This window comes from Odocoileus virginianus, chromosome 13, assembly GCF_023699985.2.
Source record: "Odocoileus virginianus isolate 20LAN1187 ecotype Illinois chromosome 13, Ovbor_1.2, whole genome shotgun sequence".
Lineage (NCBI taxonomy): Eukaryota > Metazoa > Chordata > Mammalia > Artiodactyla > Cervidae > Odocoileus > Odocoileus virginianus.
Window position 1 is genome coordinate 14560396 of NC_069686.1, and position 16445 is coordinate 14576840.

General features: G+C 50.0%; 1 long non-coding RNA gene across 1 annotated transcript; it reads left to right on the forward strand.

Moving 5' to 3' along the window:
* The first annotated feature begins 12871 nt into the window (after positions 1-12871).
* On the forward strand, positions 12872-14910 carry LOC110132691 (uncharacterized). Its single transcript, XR_002312567.2, has 2 exons — positions 12872-12977; positions 14598-14910. It is a non-coding gene; the product is annotated as an uncharacterized lncRNA (long non-coding RNA).
* Positions 14911-16445: the final 1535 nt, after the last annotated feature.

The window sequence follows — 16445 nt, forward strand, 5'->3', positions numbered from 1 at the left end:
TCACAAAGTTTCATTATTTTTGCTTTGCCGACAGCAGCACACAAGAGTACAAAAGTTCACGAAGTGTGCCCGCCCCAGTGCTTCGGTGCAGTCTGGGGCTCACCCCTCAATTCATAGCACCAAGAGGGCTCAGAACTGGGAGGATTTTGGGGACAGAGGGATGCCCAGGCTTGAGTGGGGATTTTGGATCCTTAACTCTAAGCTAGAGGTATTTCTTTTTTTTTATTTTACCCTCATGATTCAAAAATTGTTTTCAAGCCTCACCTTGGGCCTGGTGGGGTGGAACAGGGAGAATTCCCTCCACTCCCCCCACCCCTAGTCTGGCAAAATTGGCTGACTTCTCTGCACTTTGCACACTCCCCACACACTCCCCCCAATCCTTTGGTTCCAGTGCTTTGGCTATTTTGTAGGGATTTCCCGGGGGTGCCAATTCTAACAAGACCTCTGAAACTGCCCCACACCCAACTCCCCTGTCCCAGGGGGTTCCCCCACCTTCCTTTAATGCCAAGAGCTCCTGGGGACCTTGGGTCTAGACTTTATCCAGACAGATTGGGGGAGCCTGCTGGGATAAGTGGGGACCTGGGTGAGGGTACACATTTTCATATTTATTAGACGCTGTGACCTGCATTTCACCTTATTGCTCCACTCCTTCAGACAGGTCAAAGCCAATGAGTTATTGATGAACAAAAGCGTTAAATATTCACCTCCTGCTCAACTGCCCATACAAATGCTTTTGATGTCTCCGGCTTTTTGTGCTGCATTCAGCTACGGGGTGCCAGTCCTGGGTTTTCAAGCAAGGAGCATCCACAGAGATAAGCACCCAGAGCCAGGAGAGTCACAGGAAGAGGGCAAGACCAGGGGTTCTGAGGACGCTGGATTTTCGGGCCTGGAGCTGGGGGGGCCTGTTTCACTTGAGACAGCCTGATTCGTAGAGCTGAACTATGTACTGCGTGGATCCTCCACTCCTCGGGTGGGGGGGGCACAGCCCCCAGGGAGTTGATTATGTTGCCCAGCCTGGAGGGCAGAAATCTGGCCCAGAGCCAAGCCCTATCTTCTCCGACCCTAGAAAGAGGACATCTCACCAGAAAGGGAGGGTGCCTGGTTCTTAAACATCTTCACACATTCCATCTCTCATTAAAATAAAATCATCTCCGTTTTGCATGAGGGAGGGGCCCCTGGTCTTTCCTGGAGTCTCTCCCCACCACCATCATCTTAATGAGATAGCCTTCCTGGAGAGTTCACAGGCCTCTTCAGAAGTGTACCTGTCTTCCGCGGCATAAGCAACTCTGAAAGAGCCAAACTTTTGAGCCTAACACCCCAAGAATCTCTGCCCCCCACCGCACCCCAAACACCCCTCCCCCTTGTCTGCCTGCAACACTAGCGGCTCTGGTGCGGAAATTCTCGAATTGCAGTTAGAGAGAAGCAGGAGTGAATTAGAAGGGCCGCATCCCTCCCTCCTTCCTCAGCCGGAGTCCCCAACCCAGGACCCAAATCGCTGAGGCCGGGGCTGGGCCGGGTGAGAGGGTAGGAGGGACTTTCACGTAAAGCTCAGAATTTTCAGCCCTTCCCGGAAGCAGGCCAACCCAACACACCCGCAGCCGTAAAGGGTTGCGTCCCTCCCCACTCCTTCTTTTTATTAAAAAAAACCAAACAAACAAAAAAAAAACGAGAGAAGGTCGGGGCCAGGCTGGACCGGGTTAAGCTGGGCTGGGCGGCGAATGGGGATCGCGTTGCCTGGGTGCTTAGCAGGTTGGTTCGAGCAGAAGGCGATGCTCGGCGCAACTTGTTAATAGGGCAAGCTGCTAATTAGCTGCAAGCTCTTCACAGACGCGTCCGCTGCGGCGGAGCTGCACCTGTCCGAGCTGGGGAGGCCTGGGCAGGCCGGGAAGGTCCGGGGAGGCCCTAGGAGACAGGGGTGAGGCGTGCCCGCGGCGCGTTCCCTTAGTTAGGTGACTGCAAACTAGGCCCCAGAAAATCTTCCCAGGAGTCCAGCTTAGATCCTCCAGTTCCAAATCGGGCTCCCCTCGCATACCCAGGCCTGGGGAGGCAGGGCCGTTTTTCCACCCGCCCGCCCCCCTGGCTCGGCCCTTCTCCCCACACCCGCCCAGTTATCGATACCGCCCCTTCGCGATTCGGAAGAAACGGGGAGGTACTTACTTACGGTGGTGGTGTCTCACGGTCCCGAACCTGTTGCAATGAAAACGGGGTCACTTAAATTCCACAGGATAATAAAACAGAGATGGATGATACACTGAAAAATGACAAGGCCCAGACACCCCACCAATACCCTGACCTCCCTCCTGCTTCGGGTGCCCGCCCCTAGGAACTGCGCCAAGTTCTCCGCGAAGAGGGAGACTGCGGTGCTCAAGGGCAGACCGGCGGTAGGAGAGTAAGCCCCCATCACCTCCCCCACGCCATGCACCCCTTTGGGCAAAACCTTACTTTCTGCTTGGCCCAATTCAGGCGGTCTGTAACAGGGTTTCCCCCGGGGGAAAACGGGAAGCGAGGAGAAAACGGGCCTTTGTGTGTTTCCTTCTGCACAATCGGCTGGGTGGGCGCAGGTCCACTGGGGAGGGGGCAGCCGCTGCATCTGTCCCTTGCCCCAGCTCCCCGTCTGTCTCGAGCTGGAGCAACTCAGCACCCCCTTTCCAATTTCAGATTGGTTTCAAATTCCCCAGCTCCAACCAGTGCCCTCTCAAAACTGTCTTCTTTCCAAAGAAGGACCAGGCAAGGCTGGGACTTGCCGTCCCACTTCTGCTCTAATTCAAAACAAAGAGCAATTTTCAAGGGAAATGAGGATCAAACGATAGCCAAGGAAGAGGAAAATCGATGGGTTTAAAGGTAAATGGCAACGCTTTAGACTGTTATCCAGTTCTGTGGGTATGACATCATTTCATCAGCATTTTTGCTGGAGAACCCACAAGGCAATCTTAAGCAGCAGTGGTCCTCACAGGGGCTGGTGTCCAGCTTTCAGCCTCCTCTAGTTTTATTCTGGGACAGGGATCTTCTCGGAGAAATCTCAGAGGCAGAGCATCTCCATCCTTCAACTTTCTATCCGTCCACCTAGGCTACCCGTTTTATTCCACTTCTGAAGCAGAACTTCACTCTGAGAAGGTGAGAGACAGAAAGTTCCTCTGGTGAGGTGAGAGCCCTCAGTTCCTAACTTTCTGTGTCTAGAAGGGAGAGGGGATTCCCATCCTATTTTTTGATTTAGGTTAAGCTAAAATTAACTTCCATGGGACTTCTCCCCACCACCAGGCAGAAGAGATGGGGCAGAGAAATCTCCCACCCCTGGAGTTGTCCTGGAAAAAGTAATAAGTGACTTACTGGTTTTCTCTCCCAGTGGGCAGGGGAGCTGGGAGCAGACCTGTCTCCTTCTGAACCCGGCGCTAGCTGGAGCCTCTCACTTTCCTATCGCTGCTCCAGGAACCAAGCATCTGCACTTGTATGCTCTTAACCTAATTTATGGTGGGAATTATATTTTGGCTTGTCAACTCTCAAGCCATAAAACAAAGTTTATTGGAATCACGTGCTCGTAAATAGCCACTCAGGTCCCATCTCTGCAGAACCATAAATAACCTTCGGCTTTAAACTTTTATTCACTAAATAAAGGTTCACTGGAACTGTTCCCTCACATTTAAATAGTTCCAAATATCTAGGATTCAAGGGGGGAAGTCATATTCATATCAATACCCTGGTCTTTTCAAACAGCATCTTTTCAGGGACTCTCTTTAGAGGGGGAGATGGGGAGATAGTGCTATTTGGAAAAGGCTGGTTGGTGGGCATGTCTTATGATTCTTTGGCTGCATCCGCTGTGAGTACCATCAACTCCTTTATTTCAATAATTTTCTAGCTCTAGATACGGTAAATAAAGAGGAAAGCCAAAGGTCATTTCTATTGGCTTATACTAGAAGTTATTTCAGATTTTGTTTCAGCTTCAATGAGAAAAGAGTGGCTGGAGGCTGGGTGGGCTTGGGGGTGGGGGTGGCAGTTGGAGTTAACACTTGGCTCGGTATTGTTGTGAATGGGCTCAGCAAAAGTTGAAGGTAGCCACATGCCTAGAGGTTTCTGTAATTTGCTTAGATCTGGAAGGGAAGCCTTTGCAAGTGACCAAACTGCTTAAAACAGCAAGACTTGGGGTTTGGTGATGTGAGAAAGTAGAGAATAGCCTCATCGGGCATCTTTGGCAACTGAAGCTCTAAAGAAGGTTATAAAACAATAAAACAGCCCTGGTGTGAAGGAGACAGGGTGTGAGGAAGCAAATGAGGCTCTTAAGGAACCCAAGCCCAGGAAGTCAGATGTCCCCAGTCCCACAGTGCCCCAACCACAGGGCCTGGGGTCCAAATCTGGGTAAGATCCTATCTCTCCCCGCTCTTACCCCTCCACACCCCCTCCCTACTGCCACCCCCATCAGAGGAAGAGCCTAAGAGAGGCAGAGGCAGCGTGCTCTCCCGCTGAGAAAACCAAGAAAAGAGCTTGGGCCTGAGCACTGCTCCACCAGAGAGTGTGACTCTGTGCTTGGGGTAGTGGGGGTGGGAAAGACACCCCCAGCTCCCACCAAAGGGAATGAATGAAAAGAGAATTGACACCGCCCCCTCCCCAGCATCCTTCCACAGCCCGCCAGAGTTGCTACGAAATAGTGTGAAAACATGTGATTTTGACTATTCCAATTAAAAGAATGGATACTCTCTGTAGCTTTGTAGAGCACATATATATACATCTAAGATTTCTAAATAAAATTCAGTTGTGAAAGTTCTCATTAGCAAGTCCTATCAAACCCATGAAAGAGACTCCTACTAAAATCTCTTTGCTTTCTAATTTCCACCCATTCTCTGTGCATTTCTAAACCCATTTCCTAATTTCACATTCATTGGATAGAAAGCAGGGAGCTATTAGTCCAGACTGTATGGCATTTATTTCTCTCCCACAACCCCCACCCCATTAGCCCACTAAGAAGTATCTTTTTCTTTTACAGTTGGTAGCATCTGTTTTTAAAATATGAGTAAAAATGAAACATTTAAAAACTGTTTTCAGGCTCTATTAGCACTAGGTGAGCAGCTTCAAAACAAGTCCTTGTTAATCCATTTTAAAAAGTTTGAGGGCTTGGGAAAGCCTTCTTTATTTTTCCTTAAGTTAATAAAACTGAATTAACCAAAGGATATATGACATTCCAGGCAGTTGTGATGAGCTTTTTATGGGAGGAGGGTGGTGTAAAGAGAAGACCATACTGAGGAGATGGTGTTTGAAACAATGTCTGGCACCTAATCTGGGCTCAAGAGACATTCTTTGAATGAATGATAATGAAAGATGATGACTGGGGCTTACCCACAGTCTTCACTGTGGCTTACATAAGAAGAGTAAAATTATACAGCCCACTCTGTATATTTAGATGATAACAGGAAAGTAACTAGCTCTGCTGAGGGGGAAGGAGGAAAGAAAGGAAGACACTGAGGCATATAACTTCAATTATTTTCTAATCTTAGGATAGCCAGACAACATGATAAAGGAGAGTGTTTTCCAATCTTCGCTTGGCCCCTGCCCCCAATTTTGGGCTTTTTAGATGAATGATAGAGTGGAATGGGGAAGAGCAAACTCTGTCTAGTAAGAAAGCTGAGCACCAGGGAGAAGAGCAGACTAGCTTCAGCCAATTTTGGGGGGCTTTTCCAAGGACTGTCAACGGTGGTGGTGGTAAGTCATGAAGACGAGGTGGGGGAGAAGAGGTAGTGGTGGGGGAGAAGATGTAGAAGCCTTCTTAGAAACCTGTTGCTGGGTACAGTGAGATTCTGAGCACCATCTTTCCCATCTGACTGGAAACAGCCAGTTCTGGGAGTTTCTGCTCAGAGAGCTTCCATGAGCTAAAGTCCCCTGCAGGGCTCTCCCAACCCAGATGCCAGAGCCACTCTCAGGAAGGAGAAGAAAATGAAGGGGCCCAAGAGGCATCAGCTGCACTCCAAATGTAAGGAAGTCCACTCTCCGCCTGCCCTAGAGGCCCTTGCTATGTGGCCTAGGAAAGGATATTCTAACCTTGACTTGCAAGAGGCCTCTTACCCAGAGGTGGTGTTGAACTCTTTTCTTAAACTATCTCCACAATCAGGATAAGTGGGAATGAGACTTCAGATGAATCCCCTAGACCAGGGGTAGGAAGGAGACTGCCAGACCTGGCACTTAGGGACACAGACTGGGGAAGAGCCAGAGAAGGGCTGAACAGGGAGTCCCAAGCAGGAGAGGAATATAATTTCATCTTCCTGACACTATGCTCTATCGCTGAAAGGGGAACACGTCTCCTGCTACCCCACCCCCTGCCCCTCCAGTGGGATCTGCTCACTGGAGCTCTGCCTTGGTCTGGGATAGTCTTCTGGGAAGGAGAGGTAGCCCCAGAGGTAACAATCGCAACAGTGCGATGTGGCATCCGAAAGAACGGGCTCCGGGGCAGGACCTCTAATGGGGGCCAGACCTGGAAAAAGCTCCAGTGGGTCCAAGCAAAGCAGGGTGTCGGGTAGCCATCTAAGCCCATTGAGAACCAAGAACAGAGGTTAGATGGGTCAGGAGATGGGGGTGACGGGGCAACTGCAGCACTGCCCAATTTCATGGGCCAAACTCTGCCAGACATGGTTCATAGCAGGAGAGACAAAGTGTGTTTGGACAGAAAATCCGACCCAGGTGAACTCCTGGTTAAGCAGGAGAAGCAGCTGGGCCAAGGGCTGCGGAGGCCCTCTTAGGAAAAGTCTGTAGTCAGAAGTCCTGGAGGCCAGGGGTAAGGGGTAGAACCTGGCTGCATGGGAGCGGTGTATATATGTGGATTACAGTCTGGGATAGTATTTATATAATTCCTTTTAAAAGATATAAAAAATCTCAAAAAATAGAAGGACTGACGGAGATCTGAGAGGGATAGGCCTCTTGAAGACACACCCTGACATCACCATGGCCCAAGGTGGGAGCTGTGACTCAGCCATGGCCCTGGAGCCCAGATCTTGGAACTCAAGCAGATTAAGGGTGTGGAGCACTCCTTGCCTCCTTTGTGTTGCCACTGGCCTTTTGCTTTTCCACTCTGTCCCAGCTTTCAAGATATTGAAAAAAGGGTACTTGCCTTGGGGCTGTAAAAGAGGCTGTGACTGATGGGTGGTGGTAAGGAAGGTGGCCAGTAGGTCCTGCTCTCTAGTAAGACCTGAGCTTTCTGTAGGAGTCACAGATGTACCTGTGTGGGTATGAGGCTTCCGCTACCTGATATCTGCCCACTGAGGAGCTAGGGGCACCTTTCTCTTGGATATGACCCTGAAGTCTACCTGTAGGCAGATGCCAACGAATGAGACCCAAGGAAACAGGGCCTATGAGACCCACTACAGCAACAGGAGAAGTCCCAGATCCATGTTCTCCTGTGACCAAGCCTAGGCCTGTCTTCTCTGAACAATTCAGGGACTGGCTGCGTGAATCAGGTCTCTCTCAGCTCTAAAAGTCTAGGCCTGATTATTAAGCAGAAAAAGGATACTGATGATAAGAAACACCTATTGAATGCTTGTTATTCAATATGTGATTGAAACAGGTATTGAATGTTTGGCTTATGCCAAACACCCATTTTAAGTGCCTAATCAGTGAGTTAATGTATGTAAAATAGTTAGAGAATAGTGCTGGGCAAACAGTAGTGCTATGTAAGTAAAAATCCTCATAACAACCCTTGAAGGTACTCTAATTATCCCTGCTTTCCACAGGAGGAAACAAGCCCAGAGAGTTTGCCCTACTTGCCTAAGCTCACACAACAGTTACGTGGAACAAATTTGAAAGAAGGCAGTCTGTACCTAGAACCTACTCACACTCTGAGTTAGCAAGAGGTCAATTTCACCTTCCCTAGATGGTAGCAAAGAGTCAGCTTATGGGGTAGTGACATTAGAAAACCTAATGAAGGAGGGAGCTCCCTTAACTAGGGGGCGGGGCATTGCTAAATGGTAGCAAGAACTTGGCCCCTGTAGACCACAGAATCGTAAAAGATACAGGAAAGACCCTCGACCAGTACTCAAACATAAGCATACATCTTAACTGCCATGGTGGAGAGTGTTTGTAAACTGCAGGTTCCAGACATCCTGATTCAGTAAATCTGGCATGAAACAAAGGAACCTGCATTATACAGAAGAGGCTTGAATGCAAGCCTTCATTAAGAATCACTGCTCTAATGTAGGGAAATGAGGGAAGCAAAGACTGTTGCCAGGAGACAACAAGGAACAGTGGGGTTGGATCAGAGCCAATTGGGGATGTCACCGCTGATGCAAGAAACACCCCCATGGAGCCCACCAAAGGCCTGAAATGGGTGTAATGGGTAAAGAAGAGTGTGGGGGTGGTGTGAAAAGGGGGAAAGAGGAGCAACTGCGGGGTTTTCAAGCCGTACGCAAGTCACCCTGGGTCTCGGAGCCTTGAGGGAGTCCCGGGGCCTAGGCCTTGTTCTAAGTGAGCCTGGGCGAGCCCCTCGGCTTGAGGCAGGCGACGCTGACCACTCGGCTTTTCAAGGCTGCCGGTTCCAGGTACCAGGAATTGCAGGAAAGGAAAGTGGCAAGAACAGCAGCCCGAATGAAGGGGCTGGTAGGGATTGGGCGTGGCTTGCCCCACCACCAGACCCTCTTTTCCTGCTCGTCAGAGCCCAAAGCGCAGAAATCGCGCCCCCTCCGGGAAGGCGGAGGAAGTGAGGTGGCCCGCCACCCCGGAACCTGCTTTCAGGGTCCCGGGCCTCTGGGCGGCCTTCGCTGCCAGTCCCGGGAAGCCGCCCCTGGGGGTGGGCGCCGCATCGCCAACTATGCTCGTTGGCCGAAAACACTTCGTGAGAGGGGGTGGAGGGCGGGGAGAGGGCGGGGCGGGGTCGGTGTCCCTCCCACGCTCCCGCCCGCGAGCGCCCGGGGCATCTCCCTCGCCTCCGTAGCCGACAGGACGCTTGTCCTACAGCGCCTCCTCCTGGACAAGGCGCCAGACAGCAGAGCAGGGGGACTGCTCCAGCCCCGGAAGCCCGAGGCCCGGCTTCTTGGCGCGGGCAGAGGTCTTCCCGAGTCAGAGGCTTTGAGCTGGTCCTCCCTTCCCCTTGGGGGCGGCCAGAAGGAGTCGAGAGGCTCCTGAGGCCGCCCCCACCCCCACTCCCACCCCTAGCACTGACAACAGGCTCGCGACCCAGGAGTGTGCATCCTCCGTTAATTAGGCGAGCCCAGGCGGGAAAACCCTACAGTTCGTGCATTTATTTATTTATTATTTGTTTGACCGCTTTCTGCTGAGCCACTGGTCCCCACAGAGCCTTCGAACGTGCTGCGCTGGCGTAACAAGATCCGAGAATGGTCCGGTTGAAGAATTGGCCTGAAGTTGGGCGGTTTGAACAGGCGCCAAGAGAAAAGGCCTTTTCCCAAAGCAGAAGCACCAGGCTGAAAAAAATCTATACACTTCCCTGAGGATTATATATATATATATAATCTTTTAAGGTGTTAAAAAATGTATGTATGTTTATTTTAACACCATGAAAGAAAGATTTGGTTTTCTTCTGGTCACTAGCTCGTATTTGCAGACTATTTCTAAAGTACAGATTTAAATTGGGGTGAGGTGGTGAGTCAAGATGATTGAAAAAACGTGGTCAAGGGCAAGATGTTTGGCTATATTTAGATTGAAGGCTGGAATAAAGGAAAGATCAGGAGCGAATCCTGAGGGAGGGTGGAGTGGAGAGATCGGGTTTTATCTTCCAGCTCTGAGTCCACTCGCCCCCTCCCCCCATCCGTTCTTTGCCGGTTGGATCCCCAGGCTAGGTTATTTCATTGCACATGCGCCGGACGCTGGGCTAGCTGGCTAGGCAGGCGCAACCCCGCACTGCGCTGTGCGGGAGGTGTGCGCAGCGCCGGGCGGTGCGCGCAGTGCAGGCTGCTGCAGCGCCTAACTGCAGAAGAGCCTGAACGCCGCATCTTAGAGACACAGGAAACAGACTTTTGCAGGAAAACCTGTTAAAGCTTCAAGCGTCCTTTCTGATCTGCAAACCCTGTTCCGCCAAACCAACAAAATCGCCATGTTTCCAGTAAACCCTCAAGGTTGTCCTTTGGATCAGCAGTTTCATATCCAGTGCACGCCTTCTCCCCAGTCGTTAATCAAGGCTGGGGGTGGGGGGCGGGGAGGGTGAGGGGGAGAGGGAACCACCATACGTCCAGAGAGTAGGACTTCTCCTTCATTCTGCACAACTATGAAGTCCAAGAGACCAGTTCCTAGAAAGAGGGTATCTTCTCGCATTAATTTCGAAAAATTGGCCCTAAATTGGACTTAAGTCGGAATTCCGAGTTCTTGGTGGCTTCTCCCCAGCTTCCGGTGCCCCCATGTGCCCTGCCCGGCGGTCGCACTGCGGCAAGGCCGTAAATACCTCTAGCAGCTGCCTGCCAGCCCAGAGTGAAATACTGTCTTTGTTCCGATTTCCCCTGCTTCTCGAGCTCGGAAAACAGAATTCTGGCGAGATATATTTATTTGGAGGAGCATCTGACAGGAAAATGGGTTCGGTTTTCAACCCTGGTGCTTGGCCATGTTTATAACAACGAGCTTCGCTCTTTTTCCTGGTCCTCCGGGAGAGCGCAAGCCCAGCTCATTGCCTGACCTTAGACACTAAGGCCCGGACGTGCCATTGGTTCCCTGATCTATACACGGTTAAAGGTTCGGTTCGAGGACTCTGGGAGTTACACTCCCCCGCTTGTGAGCTCTTTGGGTCCAAGTATTTTTTTAATTTCGTTTAAGTTTTTAAAAATTGGGTTAACAGGGACAGTGGGGGCATTTCCGGTAGTGGCAAAAGCGTTGACTAGTCTCCTCTTGGACTAAGTGGCCTGAGTTCAAATGTGACTGGCAGCGTGTTTATTCCCTTAGATGCAATTGACTATTTAAGCTCTTAATGCTACTACGGGACTTAGGAAGAACCCCTTAGTCCTCCATATCTGCCCATGACATCACCCTCTGCTGTGCAATTGGCCCTGCAGACCGCCCAGGTTCCTAGTCACTTGGCGCGCTCAGTCATTGAACCCAGGGAAAGGCTACTGAAACTCGGAACACCAGGGCTTGGCCATCATGGCCACAACTCGTCCCCACCCCCACCCCAACTCCAGGCAATTTAGGGGCTCCTGGAGTTGTCAGGGCAGGGCCCTGGGAGCCCCAGTCCAGAGGCCTGTTTTTCAGTAGGTAATGCTCGATACCAATATGAAAGAATGATCTCAGCAGTACTCTAACAGAGACATTTACAAAATACAGACATTCTGGACTTAAAATCAGTTTCTCATTTGTGAGTGATCATAATTAGTGATCGGCGACAACTCTGCACACGTCAACTGGCCACAAATCGTAACCCTCCATTTTGAAACGATCTTGATTCTGTCGTTACTTACTAAAAATACCTTTCTATAAAAATATCATTTATTGTTCAGAAATGCTTTTAAGGCCAGCATGGTCACACTGGGATATTTGGGAGAACACTGAGTTAGGCTTTTCTGCTGGTTCCTGAAAAAACAATACTCCGCCATGCGCAGGTCAACCCCATGCGCAATGCGGCAGATTGTCCTAAGGTTTTAAGATTTCACGTGTCCATGAGGAAAGAGGCAATGGGATTTGAGAACTGCATGCTCAAGTGCCCTTCAAAATCCATAGGAGAAAATAGCATTCCTTTCTGCAAATAATTTTCTTTCGATTCATAGATATTTTTGGTTCACTAGTTTTGAAGTAGAGTTGGAAATATTGCTATGCTATTCATTGGTAGGCAACACACCACACCACAACAGTACATTTAGAGAGCAAAATGTCTACTCTTTTCCTACTCTGACAAATAAGAAACACACGCGATGCTTGAACTTATTAAGCATGCTTCGAATTTCTGAAATGTCTGTTTTTTTCCCCAAGACCTGAACCAGGTTTTCTGATCCTCTGCTCCACTACTACCTCTCAAAACATGCATCCATTTTGTGGCATAGAATAACCCAGAATCACCTGACAGATGTGTGCCAAACCTTTCTTGAGTTGTTACGAAAATCATCTGCGAGTTAGAGAAGCAGTTAATATTTAAAATTCCATCTCATAAACAAGGCCCAGTAAACCAAAAACTCTAAAAATCAACATCACTCACCAAAGCCTAGATGAACAAACGCAGCACCATCCTGGATACACAGAATCCACCCCACCCCCACCCCCAAGTTCCAACCCTCAGAAAACACCTGTTAGCCTCCCAGGTACCTGTGACCACAGACCGACCGCAAAATGCTGCTCTAGACTTCAGAGTGCCTGTAGTGACCCCCGGCAAAGCTGACAGCCCCAGAAACCATCTGCACAGTCTTCCCAGGGCGGGGATCCAGAGGCTCTCGATCTGTGCCGCTATCCACCTCTCATCATCTCGAGAGGAAATAGGGCTTCCCTTCGATTTCTGAGCTCAGCCAGACCCCACCCAGAGCCCCAGGGGACGCCCGTTCAGAAACTGAGTGATCTGGAGGCTGGGGACGCAGACAGGCACTCCCAGGCCCCGGGGAAATGTGGGGGGGTCGAGCCGGGCTTCCCGAGATAACCGAACGGGTGGGCGCCTCGAGCTTCTCGGTGGCAGCGCTGGAGGCGCGGGGCGGGGGCCGTTCTTACCGGAGGTGCAGAGCTGGAGGCGGCGGTCGGCCCCGGCGGCGGCTGTAATCCACTAGGCGCTGCCCGGTTACCCGCGCTCTGCGCGGCAGGGACCCGCTCATGTTAGAGAAGGAGCGCGTCGGAACCGCGCGACTCGGCCACCCGGCTGCAGGCCGGCGGCTCCCGGCGGGCGGTGCCGGCGCCAGTGGGGGCCTCGGCGCCCCGGGCTCCTTCCGGGCTCTCCCGCCCGCTGGGCTCCCCGCCGGCTCCGGAGGCGGCAGCGGTGCGGCCCGGGGCGAAGCGGCCGTGGGGCCAAATTGGGCGCCGGGCGCGAGCCGAGGCCGCCGCGGACCCCGCAATCCCGCAGCCGGAGACTGGAGCCCACCTCTGCGGAGACAAAGGTTAGAAAAAGAGGGGGTGAGGCTCTAGGAAGGCAGAATGCGGGGGGAAATTCGCCTGGGAAATCAGGAAAAAGGCCGTGAAGGCGAGCGGAGCCTGCACATGACCAGCCGCAGCCAATGACGACCGCAAATAGGTCATAAAAAGGTCTATTACCAAGTTGTAAATTTTCTTCAAACAAAAAGGAATTTACTGCAATTCCTTGCGGATTTTGCACATACAGCTCGCAAGCGCCATGTTTTTTCCTCTTTCTCTCTCTCTGCTCTCCCCTCTTCTCTCTCCGTTTTTCTGCACTCCTTCCTCCCCCTCCTCCTCCTCTTTCTTCCTCCCTCCTCCTCTTTCTCCCTCTGTGTCCCTCTCCACCACTCGCTCTGCCTTTCTAGACTTCACGGTTCCTTTCTCTAGGAATTCTTTTCCTTTTATTTTTTATTTTGGTTCTTTGGCTTGAAACCTCTGCTCCTTGGGCACTGTGTTTCAGGGAGAATGAATGCCGCGCTCGCTTGGGGAGGTGATCCTGTCAGTCACCCCTCCCTCCACCTCTCCCCTCACTTGGCTTCTCCTCCCCTCCGCTCACCAAAAGGCCTCTCTGAAAGAGCAGCCAAGCGCTTTCGGTTTTTGCCCCTCTCATCTTCAGGCAAGCCACCCAGTCTGACCTTGTGCAGCAAACCGGGGCTCTGCAGGCCAAGAAAATGTGTGCCCCCCCCCAACTCTCTCCGACATAAATCGGGGTCCCTCCTGTTTTTTGGGGTTTCTGCAGTAGGAGAGTTGCCAACCACTGGAAATGGTTTTAGGTACTTGTCAACTTCTCCAAAATAACAGTTTGAACTCCCAATACTTATACTTAATCTAGATAGAAACATCCCCCTGCGAGTCCAGGGGTTAAAGAGTCCATCTTTTTGAACATCCTCTGAAAATCCTTGTGTAAGTCTCCCCTAAGTGCAATTCACATTTCTATGGAATTAATTCTAGCCCCCTCTTCCCTTGCCCCCCAAAATGTTTGTCCATTGAAGAGCCTGTCCAGTGCAATATTGAAGTAGAGGACTCCATTTGTTCAGGAAAAAAGCAACTCCCCAGTTTCAGGCTTGAAAAAAAAAAAATAGTTCTTTTTCTTCAAAGGTAGGAGTGCCATTCCTTTCAGTCTTCTCATGGAAGCTGCTCCAGGGAACCCCAGCTGAAGGTAGACATCCTTGGCTAGCTCTCCTCATCATTAATGCATGGGCATGGCCATCCAGGCTTCAAACCTGCCTGTAAGAGGTGACCTCTCCTCACCCGCACCCCATCCTTTCAAGGACACTGCTTTGGACTTCTAGTAATACATTTATAAATATGTGCATTAGTATTTCAATGTATAAGTTCTCCGTTAACATCCTCATACCCAGTAAGTACCTAAGTGGTCATACACTTAAGTAGGAAGCACACAGCACCCTTTGGAGCAGGCTATTTGTATCCCTTGACAAAGTTCTGATGACCTTGGATGTTTCTGATTAAAGTGCTTCTGTTGCCATGTGTCAGCAAAAGCCATATTCTTTCTAGAAAAAGTCAGTGAGCTCCAACATTGCTGGAGGTACCCAAAGCAGCAGCCAGGCTCATTAAAATGTTCTCTCTTCCCCTGTTCACCACAGATGCATGAGGATTCAGCAAACAGTGGGAAAGCAGAGGACACATGTTTGGATGTGAAATAGTAACACCTTCTGCAGTGAAGAATAATTAAACAATATTTTAATTGCACAAGATGGAGCATGTTGTTGGACCTTCCCAAACAGTATCACTTTATGCTGGTCTACACATGTCTATACATTCAAAACATTGTTTAGTTTTGAAGCATTCTGAGAAATAACCTCAATTGTCAATTTTCCTCTACCCAAATAAAGGCAGAGTTTATGACCCTCCATTTCAGCTGGTGGAAGGAGGGCTGGGAAAACTTTTGAAAAGGCAGCCATATTTGTACTTTTTCCCCCCGGTTCAGAGATAAGCCATGTGCTGGGCTTTGTGGAACCTCACAAAATGGAAGCCCCTGGACTGACTTTTCTCTAGTAACAGTTGAGACCCACACCTTCTTTTGTGTGTTTCTGGTCTACGCAGAGAACCTAAATCACTTAGGACCCTGGGTTTTTTCATCCAGTGTTAACATTGGAGGGTCCTATTTTTCTGTAAATGATTTACAGACCTCTCTAAGCAGACTCTCTAAGCAGTCCAGGGCACCAAAGTGTCGACTGTTTCCAAAGGGTTCTCTGAAGGCTTATGCAAATTTCTGCAGCAAAAATGTTGGTTCGATATGCTGCATCCCTCAGCTGTTTACAGATCTGAGCCAATTAGAAGGGCATCTTCTGCACTCGTCACTGGGAGTTGTCTGCATGAAACAGATGGGGGTTTCTAACCACTTTAAGAAAGATGGTGGTGAGTGTGTGTGATTTGTAATTCCACAGACTCTGTTTGAAGACAAATCTGTGTTTTCCCCAACTACAAAAGGAAGCATGTATACCTACACTAATTACCAACAGTTTCTACACGAGTAATCTATGTATATGTACAACAAATATATACCCAAAATACCAAATGTGTAAATGTACAAATACTCTCAAGTGTACTAAGTTTTGCAAGTCTTTTCGTGTACATGAGCTATGAATTTACCATAGGTTAGGGGTCCAACAGGGCCAGAAGGTACAACACTTTCAGAGTAGCACAAAATGGAGAGGAAAAACCATTTTTACCTCCCTTCCTTAACTGATTTCCACATCAGTCCGCCACCATATAGTCTTGCCCAAATCAATGGCTCTAAAAATGATTTTCAGGGAGAGTTCTTGTGTAGAAGACAGTGAATTTTGCTAATAGAGGAATCCTTAAATGGAGGGTAGCTGGAGTCTAGCCAGCACCAGTCTCTAGCCAGCCTATTCCCACCCTCTCCACAGCCAGACTGTTTCCTAGCCATGCTTTCAAGCACTTGGCACACTTGCTCTAACCCAGTCAACAGCAGAGTCTCGGGCAACACACAGAGCAAAACGTTTCCAAATCCAGCAGGCACGTTTGCAGCTGTCTCCCCTTTTGCAAATGTTTCTTAAGCCCCGGGCCACCCTTGACTTAAAATTGTCTTTCCTGGCTCAGGTCAGCGAATGCCACAGCCATAGCCTCTTCCCTGGATAGAAAGCCAGGTGGTGCTTCACCTCTGGCCTAACCTGTGCCAACGTTCCCCTGGTCCTCGAAGCAGCAGGCAAACAGCCCACCATCACCTGAACAAGTGATACAGGCCCCAAAGTATAGGATTCCATTTTCGTACCTGTGCAATAAAAGCCACTCTGGAAATTAAAATGTACCTTTTTAAAAACATACAGGCATCTAGAAAAAGAAGAGAATTCTTCAAAGTCTACCTGATAAAGGGGCTTTCCCTTTTGTGGGGAGAAATGTTAGTTTACTTGAATTTCTCCTCTTCCCTCCTGCCCCTTTCCCCTCCTCTTCCCTCATAAAATGGCAGC